This window comes from Leuciscus leuciscus (genome assembly GCF_965113295.1).
Source record: "Leuciscus leuciscus genome assembly, chromosome: 21".
Taxonomy (NCBI): domain Eukaryota; kingdom Metazoa; phylum Chordata; class Actinopteri; order Cypriniformes; family Leuciscidae; genus Leuciscus; species Leuciscus leuciscus.
In genome coordinates, this window is record NC_138745.1 from 36,223,415 (window position 1) to 36,233,420 (window position 10,006).

Genomic DNA, 10,006 nt, shown 5'->3' on the forward strand with positions numbered 1-10,006 from the left:
AGCTTCATTATTCATAGGTGTGGTTTGGGCGTAACATGGAATAAACCAATCAGAGCGTCATCTCACATTCCCTTTAAGAGCAGGAGCGCTTGTTCCATGGCGGATTGCTATTATAACGGCGGATTTGCAGGAGCGGTTCACAGCCGAGGAGACCGACGTTCTCGTCAGGGCCGTAAAACACAGAGAAGTGACATTGGGGATGGAGAAACACACCCAAATTAGCTTCGGTTAAACAGGCGTATAATAATTTGGGTAAATGTGTAAGCTAGATTTATGCCTATTTTTTCACATTTTCATGGACACAACAAGATGTTCCCTTGTCTGTTAATATTTTTCCTTGTAATAATGTATGATTTGCAAAAATGAAAACGGCTGTAGATGAGAGAATCAAAGTGTATGTGCGCTGTGCACACGCTACATTGATTATGGCCAAGCACGCGCCCTTAAAATAGCATCTGAATAACATGCACAACGCTCCACTGACTTTAGACTAGGTTTCTCCTGGTCAGGGGCGGAATTGTTTTCTGGAACTGCAAAATAGCACCAGGGAACGTTTGTGCCGGAACACTCCTCCTCTTTTCGCTGAACCCCCCCCCGGGAGCGCAAGTTCATTCCCTAATTTACCGATGTGCGTCTGTGGAGGGAAAAGTCCGCTGTGTGTCGGGTGCAAAATCGGAATGAGACATGCGTCGTGTACAAAGTCAATTGTGCTGGGTGCAAGATAGGGCCCTAACTCACTCTCTCTCACACACACACACACACACACACTTGCACTCTCTCTCACAAACACATACTCACTCTCACTCACACACTCTCTCTCTCACACACACACACACACTCACTCTCACTCACACACTCTCTCTCTCACACACATACTCACTCTCACTCTCTCACTCTCTCACACACACACACTTGCACTCTCTCTCTCTCTCACACACACTCACTCAACATTCTCTCACACATAGACACATTCATAGACACACTATATCTCTCTCTCTCTCTCACACACACACACACACACACACACAAACAAACAAACACACACACTCACTGAAAGTGTCATAGTTATTAGTTTTTTCCAGGTCTATATAGTTCTTTTATTTTGAAAATGTCAATGGTTTTAGTTTTAGCCCGATAATAACCCGGTCTAATAGTGTCAAAGTCCTCAAACAGCCTCAGAGCAGCAGAGCAACATCACTTATACTCGACTTCATTTGGCTATATTCATATTTGTCCAGATGTTTCTCAATGCAAGCGTCTGATTTCTTCATCCCACATACTGATAAACTATCACACTTATAGATTACAGACGGCAGTGAAATAAGCCAGACTCACCCTGATCAAGATCCAGACTGAATCCTGCTTCAATACAGAGAGACCTAACACTGACCACAGTGCGAAACACATGTAAAGATTGTGTATTTTAACAACAGGCTATTATACATTTGAACCGAGCCGATAACCAGCTATTATACCACAGCTTCAAACGCAGCTCATCCAATCAGACCTCAGAGTCAGATCTGCATTATTAATCAGCATCATAATAACGCTTCCGCTACGTAGATGATTTTAATCACAACAATAGTGTGTCTTGAATCATGAGAAAGCGATGAGTGTGAACAATCACAGGATGCCTTTGTGGTCCAGATCTCGTATAATCGACTAACTTTCATCCTCCTCCCGTTTCCTTCTCCTCCCATTGCTTCATTCCTTCATTTTATGAGCTTTGGCACCTCAATCATTGATCATAGAGGAGAGAAGAAAACAGCTCCACCCTTGATGAGAGAAAGATCTCACACACAAACACACACACACACAGATCTCAGGCTGACTGTTCATTCTGCCTTGTTTTAGGGCGTTTTCACACCTGAAAGTCTGAACCAAAGTTCATGTTTTGATACATTATATACATTCGGTTAGTTTTGGTTTGGTTTCTCATTGCAATTATGCGAGCGCACTAAAGAACTTTACATGACTTACTCGCGTCCTGTCGTCATCATCCGAGTGCCAACGATATTCGCTGTGCGTCGGGCGGTTCACACCTCGCCGTCGTCCATTAATACCTGACAATGGTCACCTCGTCGGGCATTAACCCTTACATTACTCCTGCAGCTCCAGCTATACTCCAGGCTAGTTCACATTCGCCAAATGAACGTCCTCGTTGTACGTACATTTTATCGTCGCTGGCAGGACGCAGGACAAATATGTGTATGTGTGTGTGTGTGCTGGAAGAAACGCTGTGGGCAGGACTGACAGATCTGCGCATAAATATTCTTCTTCAGTGGTTTAGGCTACGCGGGAACCACCGGAACTTCCTGTAAATGTTCTGAAAGTCCGAACCATACAGAAAATGCGTTCACACTAGAAACGAACCAAACCTTTGTTCAGTTTGATCCGGATCGAGACTACCTCTTTTCGGCGGACCAAATTTGGTCTGTTTGATCCGGATCGTGGTCCGGGAGAGGGTTCACACCTGTCATTTTGATTCGGATCAAACTGAAAAGTCCGAAAATCCGGACCAAACGAGGCAGGTGTGAAAGGGCCCTTAGTTTGAAAATACATCTTTTTCTCTCCGTTTTGTCCTTCTGCTTGAAAAAGGCGTTTTCGTGTTTTCCTGTTTGTTACTTTTATAGCTGCCGGTGGGAGTCGATCCAGATCCCGTTCGCACCTGACGCAGGGAATCATGGGTACCTCGAGTGTTTAAAACCTCAATCCAGCTGTGCGTCGGAAACTCTCATTTATGATTCGACTACAGCTCTCAGAATGAAAACACAGATGCTAACCCGCGTGCGACTAAAAAAGTTAAGTTTGTCAAAGTTTGCTCAAACTTCATTTGAAAACGCTTATTTTTCTCTGCGTTTTGGCCTTCCGTCCACACTGAGACGGCTGAATGAAAACGCTCTCCAAAGTGGATAACTTTGAAAAGGTCTGTATATGGACTGTCAAACGCAGACATTTGAAAACGATGACGTAAGTTTAGTCATGTGACGCATATTGTACCGATAGATATTCATGTTTATAGCGGTATTGTGCCTGTTATGTGCTTTTCACTTTCACACTGTTGCTAAAATATGTTACTTTGCTCTTCACATCACAGTCCTGCAAACATGACCGAAGGTTTACTCACATTTGCTAAGAGCAGTTTTAGACCAAACACATAATGGTGAGTGAGAGCGACCCGGACGCTTCAGTGATGCCGAGATATTTTGAGAAAGAAGAATTGCATGATAAATTCATCATTTATTTTTCCATCTGTCTCGTCTCAGTGAGCTTTCGTGAGGGTTTACGCATGCACATTAAAGGTGAATTTAGCGTTTTCCCGACGCTTCAGTGTGGATGAGAAACTTTTGGAAAACGCGAGTGTGGACGGAGAGCGCGTTTAAACGCAAACTCAGTTTATAAATGTACCCGGATTAACGTAGACGTAGCCAGAGATAAAAACATACGAGTGTGTCTCAGCACAAGATCATCTCTCAGCATCGGGACGCACGTTCATCTGGAAGGAGAGTAATATCCCGGATCTGCTGGTGTTCACGGCACCGGAACGCTTTCATTTCATTGTGATGGAGACGCAGTCGAGCGTGACATTATCATGTCACCGGTCTGCAGACACTCAGGACTCGTGATGGAAGATCACAGACGATGAAGATCAAACACTGCATGATGTACAGACACACACACACACACACATCCAGTCAGTGGCCAGTACATGCCCCCAAAACTGCTCAAATCACAACACATCACAAACCAGTCTCTCACAGCTCACAGACAGAGCTAAGCTACCATGCACAGGCTATCTGCAGGGGTTATAAGCCACATTTAAGGCTTTTACAGACTTAGATTTGATCAATTAAAGACTGAATTAAATCAATACAGTACAAAGAACATAAAAAAAAATTTGGATGTTGGAAAATAATATATTTGCAAATATATAATATAATATATAATGCAAATGAACAAGCACGCCGTTATTTGATGCGTAGTGAGTGACGTGTGTGTTCAAGTTAGGCCTGTCACGATAACTACTTAGTTTAGTTGTGCGATACATCGTCCCAGAAATAATTGCGATAAACAATATAATTGCCATTTTAAGACCATTTTATGCCACTGAATATAAATCATAATATAACAGCATAATGATGCAAGTAGGCCTACACACTCTCAAATGACAACAATCATTCTTTAGATCATGGAAATAAAGTGTCAAAAAAATTAAATATCCTAAATAAAAAAACTTGAATATATAGTAAATAAACATTTTCTAAAAAAAAAAAAAATGCACTTGCAAAAAAAGCACAAAAGGCACTTACTGAAATTACCTGAATTCTTTCAAACTTGTCTGTAGTTGTCAGAAAAACTATATATATATATATATATATATATATATATATATATATATATAAACTATATATATATCATGAGTATTTGAGCTAAATCTGCGCAGATTTGGCTTACACGAACTTCCCCGGCAAAGTGAGTAAACATTCAATCGGAACTGTAACCAGAATTGTTTGATTTCTCCTGATTCCCATCCCAAATCATGTGTGTGTGAAGCATCCGTGAGCCTCCATAGCATCACAGACCACATGAGCACGACGTTAAAAACACACTGCTGATAAGTGCTTGTTTTGCGAGTGTTTTCGTCCTGACTCACAGACTGAAAACACCACATTCTCTCACCGGCTGCAGATAAAATCACTCTTGTTTTCAGACGTTCAACAGAGACTGACGCTGTTGGAGGACAAGCAAACAGCATTACGTCACGTGACAGTGAGTAACGTCCTCGCGTCACCGAGAGTTTGACTGAATGAATCGATGATCTCAACCCACATCAGTCACGCAAGATCACCAAAACAGGATTTTCCGGGCTCTTTTTGGATCAAGAGGAGTTGTGAGCAACCGTTCACGTCGCAAAACGTCCCACAGACCTAATCTTTCGTATGACGTAAATGTGCAGTGATTGCAGGACACACTCTTATAAAGGTCTGATTTATCGCTCTCTGGAAGCCCATTAGCTGGATCCGGTGCACTCAAGACACCGGCGTGGCAATTCTTCTCAATTTGCCTGACAGATCTGGTGTATCAAACTCATTTGGCTGAGTGCACCGAGTCACAGAGAGACACTTTCAGTTCAGCCAATGTGTGCTGATGGCTCTCATCCTCATCAGCCAATCACAAACACACGTCCCACAGCACAGGGCCAATCAGAAAGGCACATTTCACAGCCTGGAAGTCAAAAATGTACATCTGAAAACAACTAGAAATGTTGAGGCTGAAACACTCCTGAAATGACCAAACACACCAGTTTGATGAGGTTAATAAAAAGTGGAGATACAAACCACCAGCGCAATGGATAAAGTATCTATATGAGGGAGCGGTGGTTATCTAAAACCGATCAATTTAAAGATACGATTAGGATTTTAACATACCAGCGCAATGTCAGATTAAAGCATCTAAACAATAAGAAAAGAAAAATCTTGATCAGTGCTAATTTTGAACTCTATGTGTATTCATGTGTTGTTAGGCAACATCTTCAGCAAATAGTTTATATTTAATTAAGTGGGAAACGGTCTTAATTGAGGTGTGGTAATGTGTGTTTGTGTGTCGCTGTGCAAACGGATGTGTTTTCGGATGTAGCCAGAGGTCAGTGACCTTTCCACAGATCTAAACGCTGGGTGTTCGCCAGCCATCTGACCTGACCTCTGAGTGTGTGTGTGTGTGTGTGTGTGTGTGTGTTTGATGTAGACCGACTCGCAGGCGTCTCATCACAGCGGAGCAAGATAGATTATCACAAGTAACACACACAAAATGACCGTCTGGTTAAAATGAGTTCAGTGAAGCTGTAGCCTTAAAGACCCCATGAAATCAAAATGAACAATACATATGTTATCTTTACATGGAATATTGCAGTATTTCTCCTAAAGGATTTATCAGCGCGCATCATTATTTTAAATTCACGATCTGACGATTTTATATTGTGGTCAATCTTCAATCCGTCCATCTACTTTTCCAAATGAATTGCAGAGATTATCTCGTAATAATGTTAAAATACAGCAATTACTGCCTATTAGATGCCTGATGATATCAAGTGTCTCTATCATGTGACTTTCACGCGTGGTGACGCATTTTATTAAAATTTTTACAGCAGTAGGGCTGTGCGATGAATCAAATTTTAGTTTCGGTTTTGGCTTTCAAAGATTATAAAACCTGACAATCAAGATAAAATGATCCATGCCGTTCCTTTCCTTTACAGTGCTGTGCTTTCGCCCCTCCTTAAAAGCCTAATGTAACATCCAAATCAGTCAAATCATGTAACGGGACTGTCGTAAAATGCAGTCTACAGCGGCACATGCTTTACACAGTGTCGTGTTAGCGGCCCTTATGTTAATAACTAATGATTTTTACAACGGAAATGAATAAATTAAAAACGTACTTAAGCTGGACAATGACTTTATTCTAGAGCTGCTGTACAGCCAAAACAATCTAAGTTGCATTCATTTCCTATTGTCACTGTAAAGCTGCTTTCTTTGAAACAATTTGTATTGTGAAAAGCGCCATATAAATAAAGGAGTTATTAAAACAAGCGCATTAAACTGCAAAAGAGACTGATCCCCGTGTGCTTTCTGTGTGCGTACTGCGAAACGGAGCTAAAATCGGACAAGCAAGTTATACTTGTGGTTTCAGACGCCTAACACCGTGTCCTAACTACACACGACACGCGATAAAATGCCTCTTCTCCATGTTAATGAGAGTGTGTGTCCGACTCCTAACCAGCCGCGACGGCGACACGCGACGATTCTAGTTTAGAAACGGTTTCTATTTTTCTGTGACGTCGCACTGGAACAACAAACACAAAGTGTGGCGATGATAATCTCAGGCACTGTTTATGTGCTTTATTTAATGTTAAAAGCGTGTCATGTGACTCTGAATATCATTTAGTGCTCCAGCTTTGAAGCTGTAAAAGCAACAGTGGATAATTCACCTCAGATCTTGAATTAAACAAATGGAAACAAGAACGTTCAAACTGTGAACAAACAAGTGTTTTATTTGACAACGATTGTTTTAGTAACTCAGCCTATGTATTTTTAATAATGTTTAAATGGTGTAATATTTGTGAATTTGATTATTATCCATTTTCTTGCGAGTGCCGTCAAGATTACCCTCTGGTGCCACGAGACTCCGCCCACACGCTGTTCTGATTGGCTGACCCCGCCCACACGCTGTTCTGATTGGCTGTGGGTTTTGATTGATTTTTACACATCTCGCAGTCTAATGTGGACAGAAATTATTTGTCGCTGGAATCTTATCACATCGCGTCTGGTTTAGGACACGGTAAAATACACACAAGAATAGGTCAAAATGTCCGTCTTGGCAAGTATTTACATAAAGACAGTCAGTTATGCCTTTAGTGAATAAACAGTTGGGAAAGAATGTCATTATATTAGATCCATGCATTCGGTCTTAAAGCCTAATGCAAATATCGGCTGCTGTCTGTCATTAATGTTAAAGACTAAATAACTCACTGCTCTTGACCGAATAACTTTAGTAGTTTTAATAAGAATCAGTGTATATTTAATTCATACAGTGAAGACTATGCAGTGTTTTAAAGTTTAACTCAGGGTTTAATGACTATTTTGACAACTGATTGTTTAATGCAACACTGTGTTTTAAATTGTGAAAATAGATGAAGTCCATAGGCTTGTTCAAGTCTGGATATTCTCGATAAATTGGGAAGATCGTGTCTCAGATCGTGATTGATTGTTGTAAGATCGTGAAATTGAATTTTTTGGAAATATTGTCCAGCCCTAATTCAGGATTACAGCGAATGGCTTCGATCAAAACAATAACAAAAGCAGCGTTCTCTACATGCTTTCTTCTGTATCCGATAATCCGACAACAAGTCTCTCTGAACCGCGTTTTGTTTAAATACGAATCCACAGTAAAATGAAGCGAACGAGTGAAGTGTCGTCCAGGAAGGCAATGCAAAGATTGTGTTTTTCCACAGCTTGCCACTTCAAACGTCTTGTAATCCTCTATGGTTTTGTTGCTGGAGTAATCCTGTGTTTGCATCGCTCTCGTATTTACTACCACATGACATGTGTGAATAAGTGGGCGGGGCTAAAGAGGCGTTACACTGTTACGTAATAATGCGAAAACATCCAAAATGAGTCATTTTGTTGGACTAACAATGAAGTTTTGAGTATTTTTATAGTACAATGACCTCATATATGTCAAAAGTTCAAGGAAAATTAGATTTCTCAATTCATGACCCCTTTAACAAATGATGCTACACACACACTGCTCTATGTCAATGTGTCTTTTGTCCACATCTACAGCTGAATGGGACAGACGACCCCCTCACACACACACTCTCTGGGGCGAGGCTATAAAATCCCTCCTCAGATTCACGTTTCTGGACACTGATCTTACTAACACACACGAGAGACACATGAGAGCGACCAGAGCTTGCAATCACTTACATCACTCGCGTTTCTCCGAGCAAAACACTGCTACCAAGAATCACGTCGGAGTTCATTTTTAATATGCATAAACGGCAATAGAACAAATAGAACATTATGCAACTCACAGTACAATCACTAGTGACTAAAGTCCACTCTCTGTAAAGTGGAATTTAAGGGCTGGTCAATGACTCAACTAGAGAAATACCTCCAACACACACACACACACACACACACACACACACACACACACACAGAGAGAGAGAGAGAGAGAGAGAGTGATATAATGGTTTGAGAGCAGCTTTATGTCTGGTTTTTGGTTCTTGTGTTTTTGCAGATGTCCAGGCATGAAACAGCAGCATCTTCTCTCTCACACACTCACACACACACACACACACACACACACCTGCTTTTACTTTAGACTCACAAAAACACATTTATGACCTTAAAAGTTTTCACACTCAATAATTCAAATACTGACATTTTTGTTTTTACTTTAAGAAAACTGACGTAACACTTCACATTGTCCACAATGCAAACTATAACATAGTGACAAATACCGTTTTCTTCTCTATTATTAGGTGTGTGTAAGTATGCATGAATGTCATGTGTATATTTGTATTAGTTACAAGTGTTAACCAAAGATGAGATGCAAATTAGCATATGCTATATTATCTATACAATGCGTATTTTTCAGCTTTTTGGCTGGAATCATGTTTCACATAAAAATCAAAAACACCAATAACAAATGTGTGATTGCACGCAACCCTACAAATTAAAGTGAACGCACTTGTTATTTGTGTAAAAAAATAAGTAAGAGACTAAAATGAGAACTGTAATGTAAACTGTGCTCCAAAACAACCACAAACATTCAACAAATGCAACACAAAATTCGGGCTTTTATGAATGAAACAAACGCGCATTAGTGCAACCATGTGTGCAAAACATCCGAATAATTTCGCGAACCAAGCAATCAATCAATGAATGAATCGACCGAATCTTCTAAACATAACTTAATCATCCGAATCGAGATGGCTAAACCTGATTTAATGATCCGAATCACGATCCCGCTTGAAACCGATTGCTCACACGCACACGCGCGCGTGCGCGCACCGTCAGAACACCGGGAGCTCGTGCACCGGAGATGAAGATAAACTCAAAACTCAAAACTCAAAACTCATAATCACCCCGAAACAGTTCAAGAAGACACACACGGTCTTACCGGTTAAACCCCACCGGAGGATGAGTGACAGAATCCGCTGAGCTGCTGAAGTGTGTTGTGTTTCTCTCTCATGATCTGCTCAGTTCAGTGTCACATTACATCCAGCTCTTTCTATTTCCACACACACACCGCGGACAAATGGAAAACACGGACTGGATCTCGATGATCCGGGATTCTGGCGGAAACCCAATCCAAATACTTCTGGCGCGTCGAGGGGACAGTGACCCACATTGTGTAAGCAGCAAAAACTGTCAGGTTAAACACACTAACTTACAAACACATATACAAATAGAGCAGTCTCTTTTACGTTAATTTAGTTAAGCAT

The 10,006-nt window shown here is 41.0% G+C and overlaps 1 protein-coding gene across 1 annotated transcript in view; it reads right to left on the reverse strand.

Annotated features, from left to right (window-relative positions):
• LOC309485520 (zinc finger MIZ domain-containing protein 1) overlaps positions 1-9,806 on the reverse strand; it is a 57,131-nt gene extending 47,325 nt beyond the window's left edge. Inside the window, exon 1 of the mRNA XM_082152403.1 lies at positions 9,682-9,806. The gene's annotated coding sequence lies outside the window, so the exon portion shown is untranslated. The remainder of the gene's footprint in view (positions 1-9,681) is intronic.
• Between the last annotated feature and the right edge of the window lie 200 nt (positions 9,807-10,006).